This window comes from Aegilops tauschii, chromosome 7 (genome assembly GCF_002575655.3).
Source record: "Aegilops tauschii subsp. strangulata cultivar AL8/78 chromosome 7, Aet v6.0, whole genome shotgun sequence".
In the NCBI taxonomy this organism is placed as follows: Eukaryota; Viridiplantae; Streptophyta; class Magnoliopsida; order Poales; family Poaceae; genus Aegilops; species Aegilops tauschii.
Window position 1 is genome coordinate 271334424 of NC_053041.3, and position 21208 is coordinate 271355631.

Sequence of the window (21208 nt, forward strand, 5' to 3'; positions counted from 1 at the left end):
CCCTCGACCCCAGACTCGAAGAAGATCCGGACACATTTGTGGAGCTCATCGACAGGACATTCTATCAGTTAAGCTGCGACGGTGACTTGGTGGCCATCATAGCCGATTATCTTGCATCGCATGTAAGTAAAACCGTAGTCCGAACTTCCGAGAAGGATCCCTTTTTTGCACTTCACCCACCGCACACATATGGTGTCTTACAGGGAAGGCCCTTGGGACGCCATGCCGAACCCGCAGTGACTCACCAACAAGGGACACCGAAACCGGGTAGGCTTAAAAGGAAGGCGGTCGGGACTGAGACGCCGTCGCGGAGGTATGAAAAAGAACCCTGCTCCGCGGTTGTCGTCTTTAAAATATAATAACGTCCATGGTTCCCGGTAGGAAAAACGCTCGCCTGCCGACCACGCCTCCACCAGCCGGGCTCCAGAGCCGGACTCAGAGGCAGATGCTAACGTGGGGACAATGCCGGATGTTCCTCCTACAGAGGATGCGGATAGGCTGTCCGCTACGAATTCCGAAGTGGAGAGTGCCATGAATCACAGGCGTCGCCGGGCCGTACTCCGCGACCCTGGTTTCTCTGAAGAGGCATTCGATGCCTTCAACTCAGGGGATGCGTACATCCGAGCTGCTCAAAATGGTCTTGCCAGAGCCACCGACCAGTATGTAAAGGATATACGGGTAAGAAAATCTGATAATTATGTATATCAGTAGCCCCTGAGACTGGAAACAGTTGGCACAACTGATTTAAGGATCATTATTTGCGTAGGTTCTTACGGAGAAGAATACCCAGTTGTCTCAAGAGCTGGAGGAGTGCAAAGCCCAGCTACGGGCCACAGTTGCCACAATGAAGGAGTCCAAGAAGACCCATCTGGTAACACTTGTTCCTATCGAAAAGAACGGCATATACCAGTTAGTATTCTGCACGCATGCAAATCTAACAATAGATTCTGCAGATGATCCCGGAGTGATTCCGGAGGTCGTGCGAGGGGATGAGCAACATGCTCAACGATAGCTAAAGGCTGGCGAGCGCGTGCTTACGCAGGTTAGGCGGGAGAAAAAGATCTCCAAGATGCCATTACCCGGCTGAGTGTTGAACTGAAAGATGTTCGGGCCCAGCTTGCTGACTCCGTAAAGGAGAATAAGAGGCTTCGACGCGGCATTTTTAGTAAGTGCTTGAATGAACTTTTATATAGTTCGGCGAAGAAACCGGCTAACAGAGTTATATTTGTAGGTATGCTGACGGGTCATCCCGCAGAGGAGATGCCCGGGTCTGCGGGATCTTCTGCCAGAGCTCTCACAACTGCACGAACAAGTTCGGTAGGTGATGCAGGGCATTGCCCAGGCCTTGTGGCCATCCGCCTCCCTGCCAGGAGGCATGGGGTAGCTTGTAGAAATGCTCAAGGGAGCGCGGCGGCGCTTCCGATTATGGAAGATATCTGCCTGCCGACAAGGTGCGAGGGAAGCCTGGGCCATGGTGAAGACTCGATATACCAAGGCTGACCCGAACCACATGGCCGAGGTCGGACCTGTGGGGTCTGATGGGAAAGAGATCCCCGTCAGTTTGGTGTATGACCAGGTGAAATTAGCCGCAAAGTATTCCCAACAGGATTGTAGGCTAGACAGCCTGTTGGATGGTATAGAAGAAGAATTTAGTCACTCTAAGTGACTTTGTACTTCAAGTGACATATATTGTCCCTAGCTGGATTGTAAATCATTTGTCATGGCGGACCTTTTCGCTTCGACCTCCGGACCCGACAGTCCGAGTGTATCCGAATACCCGCTCAGTTATGTACAAACCGGGGTATGCATGGAAACCAGGCGTAGGGGTCATAAGTGCTTGAACAGACAAGTACCCAACTAGCTATGTTATATTACATGGATAGTAAGAAACATCTTCCAGGGAGAATAGTTCCGTTAAGGGTTCCTTTCCCTAGGTACGCATGTATTAATGTGTATGTCCGAACTGCGAAAAGAGACGCAGGATATAAACATCTGGGGGCATGTATTGCAATAAGTAAAAGTCATCTTTTGTTCACCGACCGAATATTCACTTAAGAACGCTAGCTTTCGGCTTCACCCAGTCTGAGGTACACATCCGGCTGACCCGGCAGTAACAATCGCAGAGGTGCTCCCCTTATGCCCTAGCCGAATTAACGGGAACGTAGGGCATAAACACAAGAGCCAGGCAACCCAGCTTGGCCAAAACTTAAGTCATATCGATGCATATAATGGCGAAGAAAAGGTACATGTGTAAAAGTAACACATGTGCGGGGGGCATAGAGCCCGGAACATAGTTATATTAAGCTTTTGTATAAGAAGCCCCCGGGTATAGTGAGCACGCCTAGCGCATCAAGATTGTGTAGTCAAGACACATTTTAACCTTTTAAGGCCGTGAAGAAAAAGAAAGAATGAAAGAAAAGAAAGATAACGGATATATATAAAAAATTGACGGAGGTAAGGAGACGAACACAGAGTCCGGCACTAGGCGTAGAACCTTCGGAGTCTGGCCGCGTTCCATGGGTTTGGCTCGAGTCGATTGTCTGATGCATCCCGCAGACGGTACGCTCCACCGGTCAGAACTTTGTCAATAACGAAGGGACCTACCCATTTGGGCTTGAGCTTGTCCTTTTTCTTATCTGGTAGGCGTAGAACGAGTTCGCCAACGTTATAAGTTTTGGCCCGTACTTCTCTGCTTTGATACTGTCGAGCCTGTTGCTGATAGAATGCGGAGCGGGCTTTTGCCACATCACGCTCCTCCTCCAGGGCGTCCAAACTGTCCTGCCGATCAAGCTCTGCTTCTTTCTCTTCATACATGCGCACTCGAGGTGAGTCATGAATGATGTCGCAGGGCAGTACCGCCTCTGCGCTGTACACCATAAAAAACAGTGTGTATGCGGTAGTGCGATTTGGCGTGGTCCGCAGCCCCCATAGTACGGAGTCGAGCTCCTCGACCTAGTGCGTATCTGATTCCTTCAAGGATCGCACTAATCTGGGTTTAATGTCGCTCATGATAAGACCATTTGCTCGCTCAACTTGACCGTTAGTTTGAGGGTGATAGACGGAGGCATAATCGAGATTAATGCCCATGTTGCCGCACCAAGTTTTTACCTCGTCGGCTGTAAAGTTCGAGCCGTTATCGGTGATGATGCTGTGGGGGACACCGTAACAGTGTACAACCCCGGATAGGAAGTCTATCACTGGTCCGGATTCGGCCGTTTTAACTGGTTTGGCTTCTATCCATTTGGTGAATTTATCCACCATGACCAATAGGTACTTTTTCTTATGGCTTCCTCCTTTAAGGGGTCCGACCATATCAAGCCCCCAGACCGCAAAGGGCCAAGTAATGGGGATTGTTTGGAGAGCGTAGGTGGCATATGGCTTTGGTTTGCAAAAAGCTGGCAACCGACACAACGTTGAACGAGGTCCTGCGCGTCTGCTCGGGCCGTCGGCCAGTAAAAACCTGTACGGAAGGCCTTGCTTACAAGGGCCCGAGCTGCGGTGTGGTGGCCGCCGAGTCCAGCATGAATTTCTACCAAAAGTTGTCGTCCTTCATCTTCGGAGATGCACCTTTGAAGTACTCCGGTAGCGCTTTTCTTATAAAGCTCTCCCTCGTGTACCTTGTAGGCTTTAGACCGTCGCACAATGCAACGTGCCTCGTTTGGGTTCTCAGGGTGTTCTTGCCTAGTTAGGTAAGCCAAGAACGGTTCTGCCCACGGGGCGATGACAGCCATAATCACGTGGGCCAAAGGTGTTATTTCGGTGGCAGAGCCTCCGATTACGTCAGAGTGTTCGGGGTCTGGCGTTGTGGCCGGATCCGGACTGTTTTTGCCGGTCTCCCCCTCCCACACCACTGATGGCTTAAACAACCTTTCCAAGAAGATATTAGGTGGGACAGGGTCGCGCTTAGCGCCGATGCGGGCGGGGATATCCGCCGCTTGTTTGTTTTCTTGGACCACATGGTGGAATTCGAGTCCCTCGAACCGAGCTGACATTTTGAGGACGGCGTTGCGATAAGCCGCCATTTTTGGGTCCTTAGCGTCAAAGTCTCCATTTATTTGAGATATTGCGAGGTTCGAATCCCCACACACCTCTAGGCGTTGAATGCCCATGGAGACTGCCATCCGGAGACCATGCAACCGGGCCTCATATTCTGCTACATTGTTGGAGTCTGTGTATAATATTTGCAGTACGTATTGGACTGTGTCTCCGGTGGGGGATGTCAGGACGACGCCTGCCCCCAGACCAGCCAGCATCTTAGAGCCGTCAAAATGCATGATCCAATTGGAGTACGCGCTGTACTCTTTAGGGAGTTCGGCTTCTGTCCATTCGGCGACGAAATCAGCCAGTACTTGTGACCTAATGGCTCGCCGTGGTTTGTACGTTATGTCGAACGGGAGGAGCTCAATAGCCCATTTAGCAATCCGGCCCGTGGCATCGCGGTTATTTATTATGTTGTTGAGTGGTACTTCAGAGGCCACCGTAATTGAACACTCTTGAAAGTAGTGTCGTAGTTTCCGGGATGCCATGAAGACCGCGTATGCTATCTTTTGATAATGTGGGTACCGTGATTTGCATGGAGTGATGACAGTAGATACGTAGTATACCGGCTTTTGAAGCGGGAACTTATGTCCGTTCATCTCTCGTTCGACGACGAGCACTGCGCTTACAACTTGGTGTGTTGCCGCTATATATAACAGCATTGGTTCGCCGATATTTGGCACGGCCAAGATTGGGTTGCTGGCCAAGACGGCTTTTATTTCTTCCAATCCGGCCGTGGCCGCATCCGTCCACTCGAAGTGTTCGGTGCGTCGAAGAAGGCGATAAAGAGGTAGTGCTTTTTCTCCCAATCGAGAGATAAAGCGGCTTAAGGCAGCCACGCATCCAGTTAATTTCTGGATTTGGTTGAGGTCTGTTGGGATAGCCAACTATGACAGAGCTTGGATTTTGGCCGGATTTGCTTCAATTCCTCCATTGGAAACAATGAGGCCCAAGATCTTACCGGCGGGCACGCTGAAAACGCATTTTTCCGGATTGAGCTTGATGTCATATGTTCGGAGATTGTCGAACATGAGCCTCAAGTCGTCTATTAAGGATTCGACGTGTCTGGTTTTAATGACCACATCGTCTACGTATGCCTCCACTGTTTTGTGGATTTGTGTTTCCAGGCATGTCTGAATCATGCGTTGATAGGTTGCACCAGCGTTTTTGAGCCCGAAAGGCATGGTGTTAAAACAGAAGGGGCCGTATGAAGTGATGAATGCCGTTGCGGCTTGATCGGACTCCGCCGTCTTAATTTGATGGTATCCGGAGTATGCATCGAGGAAACACAATGAGTCATGACCTGCGGTAGCATCGATAATTTGATCGATGCGGGGGAGGGGGAAGGGATCCTTGGGGCAAGCCTTGTTAAGGTCCTTGAAATCGACACATAGGCGCCAGGATTTGTCCTTCTTTGGTACCATTACCAGGTTTGCTAGCCAGTCCGGATGTTTTATTTCTCGAATGAATCCGGCCTCGAGTAACTTGGCTAGCTCCTCTCCCATGGCTTGTCGCTTAGGCTCTGAGAAACGCCGAAGGGTCTGCTTGACCGGCTTGTATCCCTTTAGAATGTTTAGGCTATGCTCGGCCAGCCTGCGTGGGATTCCTGGCATGTCTGAAGGGTGCCAGGCGAAGATGTCCCAATTCTCGCGCAAGAACTCCCGCAGTGCGGCGTCTGTTGTGGGGTTCAGCTGTGCCCCGATGGATGCTGTTTTTGTAGGGTCCGTTGGGTGGACTTGGAATTTGACTATTTCGTCCGCTGGTTTAAAAGAGGTGGACTTGGGCCTTTTGTCGAGTATCACGTCGTCCCTGTCCACTGTGGAGCACAGCGCAGTTAGTTCTTCGGCCGCAAGGGCTTCGGATAACGCCTCGAGGGCCAGTGCGGCGGTTTTATTTTTGGCGCGGAGTGCTATGTCCGGATCACTAGCTAGAGTGATGATTCCATTGGGCCCGGGCATTTTGAGCTTCATGTACCTGTAATGGGGTATAGCTTGGAAGATCGTGAATGCCTCCCGCCCTAAAAGGGCGTGGTATCCGCTACTGAACGGGGCCACTTGGAATGTGATTTCTTCGGACCTATTATTTTCCGGCGTGCCGAATACCACATCTAGTGTGATTTTTCCCGCACATCGTGCCTCCCGACTAGGGATGATTCCTCTGAAGGTCGTGCTGCTTTGCTTAATGCGGCTCTTGTCTATTTCCATTTTTTTAAGAGTCTCCTCATAGATGAGGTTTAATCCGCTGCCACCGTCCATGAGCACTTTAGTAAGCCGGAAGCCATCCACAATTGGACTAAGGACCAAAGCAGCTGGTGCTCGGGTTGTTCGGAATTGAGGTTCGTCACTGGCATTGAAGGTTATAGCCATGTCGTTCCATGGATTTATTGCTGCAACGTGGCAGACTTCGGCAAGGCTGCGGAGTGCTCGCTTGCACCTATTATTTGAGGTGAAGGTCTCGAAGACTGTCAATACTGTACTGTTATTTTCCATGGGATGGTGCTCTGTGGTATTGTTGATGAGGAGATCCTCGCCGCTCTTGGCCACCTGCCAGAGTATCCAACATGCTCTAAGGCTGTGTGTTGGCATGGTATCTGGTGTACTATGAATTTTGCATGGCCCATTGAGCCATCCCTCCAATATAGTTCCACGCCCTATAGTGGGCTTTGGTTTCTTTGTAATTGGATCAGGTGACTTACGAGAGTACACCCTTTTAGTTCGGACGGGGGGTCTAGTGAGAGCCGGGGGATCCCAGAATTTTGTTTGGGTTTTCCAGGCGCTTTCCATCGCACAGTACTTCTGTACTATGGCCGCCAAGTCAGCGAAGTGTGCTATGTCACGACGACTTATGGTGTTGAGGATTCCCTTGTCCGTGCAATTTTTGCAAAAGAATGAAATTGCGTCTTCCTCGCGACAGTCCTTGACCTTGCTCATTACAAGGAGGAATCTGGCCCAATAGTGATGTAATGTCTCTTGGGGCTCTTGTCTAATGTGGGAAAGATCACTTATGTCTGGGTGGGTGGGTAGATTTAGGTCCAAACCCTGACCCGATCTGAGACCCAGGGGCGGAGGAGTTTCCGAGGTTGGCAGTTTGGGCTCCGGGATGTTGCCCAATACTCCTGGCCCGCTGTCTGATTCTAGGTTCGAAGCTTGGGCCATGTCCTCCCGTAGACAGGTATCCGGCTCGGAGAGCTCGGGAATCCGGACATAGTTTGTCCTCAAAATAGAGGAAGAATCGCTACATTGCTCCTCCACCACCGCTATCTGATGGGTGACCGGCGGAGAGTTAATCTCCCTTTGGTCGGGTTTAAGCCCGATCCGATCATAGTCCATAGCGACTCCCAGGGCGGCGATGCGATCCAAGATCTCGTTCAAGGAAGAGAGCTCCATTGGATCCATCTGCTCGGCGAATCCCGAGCCGACGTGGAGGCTGTTTTTGATGACCCGAGAAGTCATCGTCGGCGCGACGGCCGAACGGGCGGTCATGACGAAGTCGCCTAGTCGGAGAGTTTGGCCTACAGCCCAGGCTCCCCCAGAGGTAATGTTGTCCTTGACAATAAGACGAGCCATCAAGCCTTATCGTGATGGCACAGTGGAACTCTCAATGAAAGCACCAATGTCGGTGTCAAAAACGGCGGATCTCGGGTAGGGGGTCCCAAACTGTGCGTCTAAGGCGGATGGTAACAGGAGGCGGGGGACACAATGTTTACCCATGTTCGGGCCCTCTCGATGGAGGTAATACCCTACTTCCTTCTTGATTGATCTTGATGATATGAGTATTACAAGAGTTGATCTACCACGAGATCGTAGAGGCTAAACCCTAGAAGCTAGCCTATGATTATGATTGTTGTTGTCCTACGGACTAAACCCTCCGGTTTATATAGACATCGGAGGGGGCCAGGGTTACACAGAGTCGGTTACAAGGGAGGAGATCTACATATCTGAATTGCCAAGCTTGCCTTCCACGCAAAGGAGAGTCCCACCCGGACACGGGACGAGGTCTTCAATCTTGTATTTTCATAGTCCAACAGTCCGGCCAAAGTATATAGTCCGGCTGTCCGAGGACCCCCTAATCCAGGACTCCCTCACCGCCCTTTTCTCATGTGATGGCGAGTGAATAAACACTCGACCTGAGAATAACCCGCTTAGCATGAAGATACCGACTACCCCCTGTCATTCCATGAACGATCCAGGCACACAAAATGGATAATTGCTTGAAGTTTTTAGAGATGGCACATGCAAATTTACTTAGGACGGCAGGGTAATACCGCATATAGGTAGATATGGTGGACTCATCTGGAATAACTTGGGTTCAAGGTTTTTGATGTACAAGCAGAATTCCCACTTGGTACAGGTGAAGGCCATCAAATAGGTTAAGAAGCGGCCAGCTAGAGAGCAACAACGGTCATGAACATGCATTATGCATAAGTAACATTGGACACTAGCATGAGCAGGATATGAACACCATGAACATAAATATCATAGAGGCTATGTTGGTTTTGATTCAACTACATGCATGAACATGTGCCAAGTCAAGCCACTCGAACATTCAGAGGAGGATACCATATCATCATACTACATCACAATCATTTTAATGCAATGTTGACATCCAAGATAAATCATTATCCACTCCTAGCTACTTATGCATGGCATGAGAAACTATAATCTCTAATTGTCATTGCAAACATGTTTAATCATAATGGGCTGAATCATGGATACTAGGTTAAACATATTTACAAAAACAGAACAAGTCGAGTTCATACCCGTTTTTCTCTGCCACGGCCAGTTCATTGAATGTCGTCATTATTGCCTTTCACTTGCATGACCGAACGATAAGAAAATAATAATAGTGCAAGAGTGCCATGGACTAAGCTAGAATCTGCAAACATTTTATTCAACAGGAGAAGACAAAGTAAAATGGGCTCTTTGTTAGATCAACAATTATGCATATGAGAGCCACTCAACATTTTCATCATGGTCTTCTCCTTTGTACGACTCAATAAAAAGAAAAGAAATTCAGAGAAACACACTGAAATATTTTTGGAGTTTTTGATTTTCTAGAACAAGCAAATAAAAGGGAAAAGCAAAAACGAGAAAAACTATTTACACGGTAAAGCTCCCAACAAGCAAAAGAAGAACAACGAAATCTTTTTGGGTTTTCTTTTAGTGCTACGGCTAACTACTCTAGAAACAAAATAAAAAAGAAGCAGGAAATATTTTTGTATTTTCTCAAAGTTATTCAAACACACAAAAAGAAAGCAAGAAAATAAATTTAACATGGATAATACAATGAAAAAGTGTGAACACCGACAACTGAAATGTGTGAACATGAATGTAAAGTCGGTGAGAAACACGTACTCCCCCAAGCTTAGGCTTTTGGCCTAACTTGGTAAACATTCAGTAGCATGGATAGTAGTCGGAGTGGTAGCTCACGGAGGCTCTCGGTGCGGATGCCTCGGCCTGCCGTGCAGCCTCAACTGCTGCGTTGTGGGCTCGAGCCTCGCTCTCAAGAACAAAATACCTTCCCTTGCTGTGATAATCAAAGAGAGCAGTCGCAGGCAAATATGTGTACACCACAGATTCTTGGTTAAACAACAATTTATAGGTGAAATTATGAATATCTCCTTTAAGGATCTTATGATGTTTCCTAGCATCAAAGTCTAAATACTGCGTGGGTAGAATAGGGTCATGAGGCATGGTGAAACACCCAGCTCTCTTGTTAAATGCGTGGCATAAATTCCACCATAGAAATAGCCACTATTAGTGTTGTGTTGCAACCTGCGTGCGACAATCGCTCCAAGATTATAACTCCTATCACCGGTTAGAGCGGCGCGTATGAGGCTCAAATCTGGAGCACAAAGTGTACTACAATCTTGTTTCCCTACAATATATTTCCCATTAAATAAAGCAAAAGTACTGAATTGCGGGAAAATGAATGCTCTTTATTCTACCTTGCATCACTCCCCTCGTCTCACCGTACCAAAGACTAGTCAAAAATGATTGATACTCAGGCCTTGGCGGTTCGTCAAGCGAACCCCGGAATGGGATTTTGCAGTGGTGAGCAAAACTCTCTAGTGATATGGTAAATGGATTTTCATAAAGTTTAAAAGACACTCTAGACTCACGGTGGTGGAATTTAAATCCCTTGACAAATGATTCAGTGAGAGTGTGATGTTGATTGCACTTATCTGAAATGTAGGGACCGAGGCCGCCATTGTGAACATATTGTTCAAATTCCTCCTTAATGCCCGCACGCACCATATAGTCGTCAGACGGCCACAAGCATGTTTTGGTGGCGGCATCTGGTATGGAATTTTCACTTGGTTCAACACAAGACCGACGAGCGGAGCTGTCACTAGAAGATGCCCCCGAGGATCTCCTCCTCGAAGAACTCCTTCCAAAAAGGTTCATCATATTCGCATACAATTTTCTGAAAAATTTTGGGTGACAAAAATTTATCAACAAAACTTTATAAGATTGATAGCATCTACCCAGAGGGATATATAGAGGCCATATCAAGCATTCAAACTACTTAGAACTCTAAGAATTCAACATGCAAGCTCATCTACAGCAGTACCAAGAGTAGCTAATTATTCAAAATATAAACTACTAAAGCAAAAACTAATTGGACAAACGGAGGAGTCACATACCAAGCAACAATCCCCCGAAACAGTTTCGGAAACGGAGCTTCGAGCAAAGAGATCGAAATCCGCGGGTTTGAGAGCAAGAACACGAGAGAGAGAGAGAGAGAGAGAGAGAGAGCAATGATGAATTTTTTTCTGGAGGTAGGTGATGATGTGGTGTGAAGGGATAAGTGAGGGGGCCCACGTGGGGACCACAACCTACCAGGGCGCGCCTAGGGGTCCTGGCGTGCCCAGGTGGGTTTTGCCCACCTGGTGCACCTCCCACTGATATTATTTGCAGCAAAAATTCTTAAATATTCAGAAAAATCGTATTAAATTTTCAGAGCATTCTGAGAACTTTTATTTTTGGGTCATTTTTTTATTGCAGGGAAATTCAGAAAACAGACAAAACATAGCATTTTATTTTATTTAACTAATAAGAACATAAAATAAAAGGTAGGGAGAGAAGGTAGTGCTCACTAAATTCATCAACTTCATACCTCTAAAAAATGAGCCATTAATAAGGTTGATCAGGTCTTATTAACAACCACTTTCGATTAGCATGAAACCGAAGAACTTTCGTAAATCACTAAGTTACCTCAACGGGGATATGAATGTCCCCAGCAATAAGAATTTCATATTTCTTTTTAACAGTAGGTGGAGGTAGTTGAAAACTTCCAATAGTGATTGTCAGAGATTTTTCAATAACATTAATACCATTCACTTGGAATAGTTTCTTCGGAAAGTGCACCGTATGCTCATTACCATTGATATGAGAAGTGACCTTGCTTTTATTCCAATCAATAACAGCCCCTGCAGTATTCAAGAAGGGTCTACCAAGGATAATCGACATGTTGTCGTCCTCGGGCATCTCAAGTATAACAAAGTCAGTCAAAATTGTAACATTAGCAACAACAACGGGCACATCCTCACAGATACCGATAGGTATGGCAGTTGATTTGTCAACCATTTGCAAATATATTTCAGTAGGTGTGAGTTTATTCAAATCAAGTCTTTTATATAAAGACAAAGGCATAACACTAACACCAGCTCCTAAGTCACATAAAGCAGTTTTCACATAATTTCTTTTGATGAAGCAAGGTATAGTTAGTATTCCTGGATCTCCAAGTTTTTTAGGTACTCCATCTTTAAAAGTATAATTAGCAAGCATGGTGGAGATTTCAGCTTTCGGTATTTTCCTTTTATTAGTGATGATGTCTTTCATGTACTTTGCATAAGGAGGCATTTTCAAGATATCAGTCAAGCGAGTACGCAAAAAGACTGGCCTCAGCATTTCAGCAAAGTGTTCAAATTCTTCATCATCTTTATTTTTAGTTGACTTGGGTGGAAAAGGCATAGGTTTTTAAACCCACGGTTCTCTTTCTTTGCCGTGTTTTCTAGCAACAAAGTCTCTTTTATCATATCGTGTATTTTTGGGTTGTGGGTTATCAAGATCAACAGCTGGTTCTATTTCAACATCATTATCTGGTTCTTTTTCATTATTTGGTTGAGCATCTTCATGAACATAAGCATTATATTTTTCATTATCACTAGGTGAATGTTCATTACCAGATTGAGTTTCAGCATCAGAAATAGAAACATCATTATCATTATCATTATCACGAGTTTTTCTATTTCAGGTTCACTAGTGGCATGCAAAGTCCTATCATTTTTCTTTTTCTTCTTCTTTTTAGAAGGACTAGGTGCAATGGTGTTGTTCCTTTGTGAATCCTGTTCAATTTTTTTGGGTGTCCCTCAGGATGAAGTGGTTCCTGAGTCATGTTACCTCCTCTAGTTGCAACTCTAATAGCAAAGTCATGTATGTTATTATTCATTTCATCTAGCAATTCTCTTTGAGATTTAGCAACTTGTTTTAACTGGGTTTTTACCATAGAAGCATGCGTTCCCACACCTCTAACATCATTTGAGATTCTAAATAACAAGTCACTCAAGCGAGCAATCATATCAGAATTATATTTCAATTGTTTCATAACATTTGCATTGAAGTGATCTTGCTTTCTAATATAATTCTCAAACTCATAAAGGCATTGGCTAGGGTGCATATTATGAGGATTATCATTATCATTGAATTTCATTAGAGAACTTACCTCTACCACCTTAGGCAGTGGTGGTGTATCAAGCCCATGTATTTCTTCAATAGGAGGTAAATTTTTGACATCCTTAGCTTTAATACCTTTTTCCTTCATATATTTCTTTGCCTCTTGCATATCTTCAGGACTGAGATATAATATACCCCTCTTCTTTGGAGTGGGTTTAGGAGGTGGTTCAGGGAGAGTCCAATCATCATAATTTTTCAATATGTTATTCAATAATTCTTCAGCTTGCCCAATAGTTCGTTCCCTGAAAAACAACCAGCACAACTATCTAGGAAGTCCCTAGAAGCATCGATTAGTCCATTATAGAAGATATCAAGTATTTCATTTTTCTTAAGAGGATGATCAGGCAAAGCATTAAGCAATTGGAAAAGCCTCCCCCAAGCTTGTGGGAGACTCTCTTCTTCAATTTGCACAAAATTAAATATCTCCTGCAAGGCAGCTTGTTTCTTATGAGCAGGAAAATATTTTTCAGAGAAGTAATAAATCATATCCTAGGGACTACGCACACAACCAGGAGCAAGAGTATTGTACCAAGCTTTAGCATCACCCTTTAATGAGAACGGAAACAATTTGAGAATATAGTAATAGCGAGTTTTCTCATCATGAGTAAAAAGGGTGACTATGTCATTCAACTTAGTAAGATGTGCCACAACAGTTTCAGTTTCATAACCGTGGAAACGATCTGATTCAACCAAAGTAATTAACTCTGGGTCGACAGAGAATTCATAATCCTTATCATCAATAAAGATAGGTGAGGTAGCAAACTTAGGATCATATTGCATTCTAGCATTCAGAGATTTTTCTTTATACTTGCATAATAATTTCTCTAGATCATCTCTATGCTTACAAGCAAGAATATCTCTAGTTGTCTCCTCATTCATAACATAACCTTCCGGTACCTTAGGCATTTCATATCTAGGAAGGCTAGTTCTAGCGGGTGTTTCAAGCTCATCATGAGATTCAACAACATCATGTTGTCTTACTCTAGCAATTTGTTCATCAAGAAATTCACGTAGTGGCACATTATCATCAAGCAAGGTACTAGCATCATCATAAGCATCATTCATAGCAAAAGTAGCATCATCAATAACTTGCGACATATCAGGATTGATAGCATGTGGTGGTGTTGCAAGTTTATTTATAACAGAAGGTGAATCTAAAGCAGAGCTAGATGGCAGTTCCTTACCTCCCCTCGTCTTAGAGGAAAAAATAGTAGTCTTAGCATCCTTCAGATTCCTCATAGTGAATAATTGATAATAATCCCAAGTGACTCAACAAATATAGCTATACTCCTCGGCAACGGCGCCAGATATAGGTCTTGATAACCCACAAGTATAGGGGATCGCAACAGTTTTCGAGGGTAGAGTATTCAACCCAAATTTATGGATTCGACACAAGGGGAGCCAAAGAATATTTGTAAATATTAGCAGCTGAGTTGTCAATTCAACCACACCTGGAGATTAATTATCTGTAGCAAAGTGATTAGTAGCAAAGTAGTATGATAGTTTTGATAATAGTAGCAGTAGCAATAGTAAAAATAACAGTGATAGCAGTGATTTTGTAGCAAGTGCAACAGTAACAATAACAGTATTAACTTAGCAGAAACAATATAAGATAAATTCATAGGCATTGGATCGGTAATTTGTTGGATGATATTCATCATGTGACAGTCATAACCTAGGGCAACACGGCACTAGCTCCAGTTCATAAATATAATGTAGGCATGTATTCCGTAAATATATAGTCATACGTGCTTATGGAAAGAACTTACATGACATCTTTTGTCCTACCCTCCCGTGGCAGCGGGGTCCTATTGGAAACTAAGGGATATTAAGGCCTCCTTTTAATAGAGAACCGAAACAAAGCATTAACACACGGTGAATACATGAACTCCTCAAACTACGATCATCACCGGGAGTGGTCCCGACTATTGTCACTCCGGGGTAGCCAGATCGTAACACGTAGTAGGTGACTATAACTTGCAAGATCGGATCTAGAACATGGATATAATGGTGATAAAATAAACGGTTCAGATCTGAAATCATGGCACCCGGGCCGAAAGTGACAAGCATTAAGCATGGCAAAGTCATAGCAACATCAATCTCATAACATAGTGGATACTAGGGATCAAGCCCTAACAAAACTAACTCGATTACAGCGTCGGGACATGTCTTTAGGCCTTGCAAAACGAAAAAGGCGATTTGGTGCAGTAGCCAAGGTTGCAGGAGGTGGATACAGTGAATCCGTGTTAGATAGCAACACCTCTCTGTAGCCGGGGACGCCAGGCGCAGTTAGAGGAGAGGAAGGGGAGCCGGGGGCGGCAGCCGAAGCATTGCCAACAGCCACGGAGGAATTCGAGCATTGAACAGCAGCGGGTTGGCCACCAGGAGGTGGTTCCAGCAAAAGGCCAGGATTAGGGGAGAAAGGGCTAGGATGCAATTGATTGCATGCAGGCGCGTGCTACCTCTTGAGCATGTGTTGGTTTTCTCTTAAAGAGGAAAGGGTGACACAACAAAGTAGCGTAAGTATTTCCCTCAGTTTTTGAGAACCAAGGTATCAATCCAGTAGGAGATAACACGCAAGTCACCTAGTACCTGCACAAACAATCAAGAACCTTGCAACCAATGCGATAAAGGGGTTGTCAATCCCTTCACGGTCACTAGCAAAAGTGAGATCTAATAAAGATAGTAAGATAAATATTTTTGGTATTTTTGTTGTATAGATTGGAAAGTAAAGATTTGCAAAATAAAATAAATAGGAAACTAGAATTGTAGATCAGAAACTTATATGATGTAAAATAGACCCCTGGGGGCATAGGTTTCACTAGTGGCTTCTCTCAAGATAGCATGTATTACAGTGGGTGAACAAATTACTGCCGAGCAATTGATAGAAAAGCGCACAGTTATGAGAATAACTGGGCAATGATCATGAATATAGGCATCACGTCCGTGTCAAGTAGACCGAAACGATTCTGCATCTACTACTATTACTCCACACATCGACCGCTATCCAGCATGCATCTAGAGTATTAAGTTCATAAGAACAGAGTAACGCATTAAGCAAGATGACATGATGTAGAGGGATAAACTCAAGCAATATGATATAAACCCCATATTTTTATCCTCGATGGCAACAATACAATACGTGCCTTGCTGCCCCTACTGTCACTGGGAAAGGACACCGCAAGATTGAACCCAAAGCTAAGCACTTCTCCCATTGCAAGAAAGATCAATCTAGTAGGCCAAACTAAACCGATAATTCGAAGAGACTTGCAAAGATATCAAATCATGCATATAAGAATTCAGAGAAGAACCAAATATTATTCATAGATAAACTTGATCATAAATCCACAATTCATCGGATCTCGGCAAACACACCGCAAAAGAGTATTACATCGAATAGATCTCCAAGAACATCGAGGAGAACTTTGTATTGAGAACCAAAGAGAGAGAAGAAGCCATCTAGCTAATAACTATGGACCCGAAGGTCTGTGGTAAACTACTCACACATCATCGGAGAGGCTATGGTGTTGATGTAGAAGCCCTCCGTGATCGATTCCCCTTCCGGCAGAGCGCCGGAAAAGGCCCCAAGATGGGATCTCATGGGTACAGAAGGTTGCGGCGGTGGAAAAGTGGTTTCATGGCTCCCCCTGATGTTTTTAGGGTATAAGAGTATATATAGGCGAAAGAAGTATGTCGATGGAGCTCCGTGGGGCCCACGAGGGTGGGGGCGGGCCTACACCCCTGGGCGCGCCCTCCTGCCTCGTGGCCGCCTCGCGGAGTTCCAGACTTCAACTCCAAGTCTTCTGAATTGCTTTCGTTCCAAGAAAGATCATCGCGAAGGTTTCATTCCGTTTGGTATTCCTTTTCTGCAAAACACTGAAATAGGCAAAAAAAAACAGAAACTGGCACTGGGCCTCCGGTTAATAGGTTAGTCCCAAAAATAATATAAAAGAGCATATTAGAGCCCATTAAACATCCAAAACAGATAATATAATAGCATGGAACAATCAAAAATTATAGATACGTTGGAGACGTATTAGCACGCAGCTGCATGCGCGAGGGCACTACCCGTGCAAAGCGACGGCGGGATCCCCAGAAATCTGGCCATGCGGGGCGTGCGCTATCGATTGACTGCCAACCTGGCACAGATGAGACGAGCACAAGGGGCGTGACCCAAGGATAGAAGGCAAGAGAGCGTTAGCCTGCCAGGTCCGGCCGCGCGCGCCAAGGCGGCTAGACAAGACACCACGACATGCAGAAGGCTCCAGGGCGAAAAGCGACATACTAACAGAAAGGAAGCCAGAGCTCCAGGTTTCGCGGAGCACGATCTCCTTGGCGATGTACTCATGTGGGACCTGGAAGAGGAAGGTGCCACGTTGGCGCGTTTGAACGCGATAGCCGTTGGCCCATCCCCCAAACCAACTGACCAAGAGCAAAGCGAAAGCCTTAGGAGAGAGCAGCACGCCGTCGGTGAGGACTGTAGCGAGCACGCCGGCATGCCGGCAGCGTCCGGCGACAACCTCAACCGTACCACACCCATACTTGGCCAACATAGCATCTTCGAACTCGGAACCATCCATAGACCAAGCCAGGAAATGAAGCTGGGAGGGAAACTAGGGCTAGAGCTAAGGAAGCGAGCTGAACGACAGGAAGCCAGGCGAGGGGTGCAACAAAGGGCGAGGAAAGCAGGGGGATCGGGTTGCAGCACAAAGCTCACTCTAAAGAAGAAACCAACCTGTAGTCTTGTGGACCTTACCGGCGAGGGCCAACGTGCAGCTGTCGCATGGACCAGAGCTACGGGCACGGCCTGTCTGACGAAGTAGTGTCGTAGGGAGTGGTGCGGCGATGACCAAGAAGACCGCCAATGCAAGGAGGCCACTGCCGGCAAGAAAACCAGCGGCGCAAGGTTGGGCAGCGGCGGCTGCGAGGGAGGCCGCCGCGGCCAGAGTGACCAACGGCTGCGAGGGTAGCCGCCGCGGCCGGAGTGACCAACGGCGCAGGTTGAGCGGCCGGAGTGACCAACGGCCGCGAGGGTGGCCGCCGTGGCCGGAGTGACCAGCGGCGCAGGAGCCCTACCTAGCTAGCAAGCCTTGTTTCCCCTGCACCCTTAACTGCTAACCAGTGAGCAACATGATTACACGCCCGAGGACAATACTCAACACGACCCATTTGCTTTACATTGTATAAGCATTTTAAACTCCATGAATATTTCTTTAAAATGACATGCACATTTTCTAATGGGAATGGTTTTTTTAACATACAGGAACATTTGTTTTACATTGTGTACCCTTTTTTCAAATGTCATGAATAGTTTTTTCAATCACCGGAGTTTTTCTTTAAAATGCCACGTACATTTTTTAATGGTACGAAAACATTCCTTACATTATGAAAACATGTTTTTTTTACATTGTATACAATTATTTTGAGAATTTTTTATTTTTTCTAAAAATCATGAACATTTTCTTTAATGTAACATATATTATATTGACTGTCCGAATCATTTTTTGAATTACATGGATATTTTTTTGTATATTATATAAACATTATTGAAAATGACCCATATTTTTTAAAACACGTGGACTTTTTTGAATGTCACAAATATTTTTCATACTCATGACTAATACTTTTATATACATGTTTATTTTTCAAAAAAAATGTAGAGTATTTTATGTGATACATAAATATGCATGACATATATAGAATATTTCAGAAAAAAGTAAAAATTAAATCAAAAAATGAAAAAAAAATGAAGATAAAACAAAACCACAAGTGACGTAAGAAGGCGCGGTCACTGTGCCAGCCAACAGTGGCTCTCTGCACCCGATGATGTGACAAGAACCACTCGGAGCGTCACATAGCCGTGCCCGGCCGCACCCAGCCCAACCGAACCCACATAGTGCAAAAATTAGGTGTTTGGTTGGCTGGTTGCATTTGTTTCTCGGCCCGCACAGAACTTAAAGCAATCCCGAGCCTGGCTGAGGGGGAATGGTCGAATCGACTGTTTTTTGTGAGCCAGGCTCACGTGAGCCACATGTGCCCCTCACCAGTACGTGATGGGTATCGTGGGAGACTGTGGGGCCACTCATTACTCCCCCCTCTCATTCAAACCACACCCCTCTCTCTCTCTCTCTCGCCACCCCTTTGTGCTCTCCGATGGTAGACCCAAAGCCACGCCCCCACCCCCATCCTTGCCGATAGCAACACCATCCAAGACCAGTGGGTGGTCGGACTTGCCAGATCCAGCATTAACCTGATGTCGCCAATTCGGGCATAGTCCCCCATCTGCAGCAGGCCGTGGGCAGCGGCCATTGACCCACCGGTCAATGCGGTCTGACTCTTGCTCCAGAGGTAATCATTTGGGAGAGAACCCCATCGGCTATGACGACGGGGGTCGTGTCCGGTAGGTTTTTTTACCCCCGTATGAGCATTGTCTCCCCTTGCTCTAGGGCAAGGTGTGTCGAGCGCGGCCGGAGCATCAACGGCGGGGCCCTGTTCCTCCACTGCGCGCATCACGAGGAGCATGGACGCAGCGGTGAGGGCCCTGCTTGCTCTCTCGTCAGAGTGGTTGGGAAACCCCAAAGTATATGGGTGAAGTAACCTAGCAATAGGTATTTCACTTAGTAGAGAAAAAAGGTTTATCGATTCAGAAGGAGCTCTTGCGGGCACCTACACGCAAAACATAATACATACTTGCCCCAACACTTCAAGAAGGTTGCCAAGCTTCTTCTCCTACTAGTTACCAGATTAGATTACATGGTATGATAGGAATTGATAGATAGGTAAAACAAATAGTACGATACAACAATGTAAAGTATTTCTCATGATGTTTACAGTAAAGGAAGATAATCCCCTGGGGCCACTAGTGGCATCTATCCAAGCAGACAAGTGTGATTTGGCGAACAAATTACAGTTGCGCAGCGATTAAATTGCAATACTTATATTTATGAATATGATCATTCATGGTATAATTTCATATAGGCATTACGTCCGTGATACATCCTACCAAACATTATGGGACAAAAATTATCTTGTTGAAATCCAAGTACTAGAAAATAAGTAGGGTATTTGATCTTACCACACAAGACTTCAACATCTCTCACAATCCCAAGCGGTGAAATGATATCCCTATTTGCAAGCTTAATAGTAACATCAATCTCTTCTAGTTCTAGAGGTGAAATGTCATGCATAACTTCTTGATAGAGAGAAAGAAATACACTTATACTAGCACCCATATCACATACACCATGATAGCAATGATCTCCAATCTTAACAGAAATAACAGTAATTGCCAACAACTTTCTTATTTTTATCTAACTTATCTCATTCATTTCTGACAGTTTTAGCAATTCTAGCAGCCTCATCACACAAATAAACATGTCCATCAATATTCGATAACGTGCTGTATGGACACAGTGACTGGTGGCTTGATTTTCGCAGTCAAGCATTTTCGGATAGAGCCTCTCTGACTATTCAGTTCTTTCTTAAGGATGCCTCGTAGATAAGCAGCGCAATGTTCCTGGGTTTCCGACCAAGACCAAGCAGCCAAGGGGAGCTCCAAAACAATATTCTAGCACCGTCCCCAGCAGTGATGGTGGTGGAGGCTCAAGGAAATATGCCCTAGAGGCAATAATAAAGTTATTATTTATTTCCTTATATCATGATAAATGTTTATTATTCATGCTAGAATTGTATTAACCGGAAACATAATACTTGTGTGAATACATAGACAAACAGAGTGTCACTAGTATGCCTCTACTTGACTGGCTCGTTGATCAAAGATGGTTATGTTTCCTAGCCATTGACATGAGTTGTCATTTGATTAACGGGATAACATCATTAGGAGAATGATGTGATTGACTTGACCCATTCCGTTAGCTTAGCACGCGGTCGTTTAGTATTCTGCTATTGCTTTCTTCATGACTTATACATGTTCCAATGACTATGAGATTATGCAACTCCCGTTTACCGGAGGAACACTTTGTGTGCTACCAAACGTCACAACGTAACTGGGTGATTATAAAGGTGCTCTACAGGTGTCTCCGAAGGTACTTGTTGGGTTGGCGTATTTCGAGATTAGGATTTGTCACTCCGATTGTCGGAGGGGTATCTCTGGGCCCACTCGGTAATGCACATCACTTAAGCCTTGCAAGCATTGCAACTAATGAGTTAGTTGCGGGATGATGTATTACAGAACGAGTAAAGAGACTTTCCGGTAACGAGACTGAACTAGGTATTGAGATACCGACGATCGAATCTCGGGCAAGTAACATACCGATGACAAAGGGAACAACGTATGTTGTTATGCGGTCTGACCGATAAAGATCTTCGTAGAATATGTGGGAGCCAATATGAGCATCCAGGTTCCGCTATTGGTTATTGACCGGAAACGTGTCTCGGTCATGTCTACATAGTTCTCGAACCCGTAGGGTCCG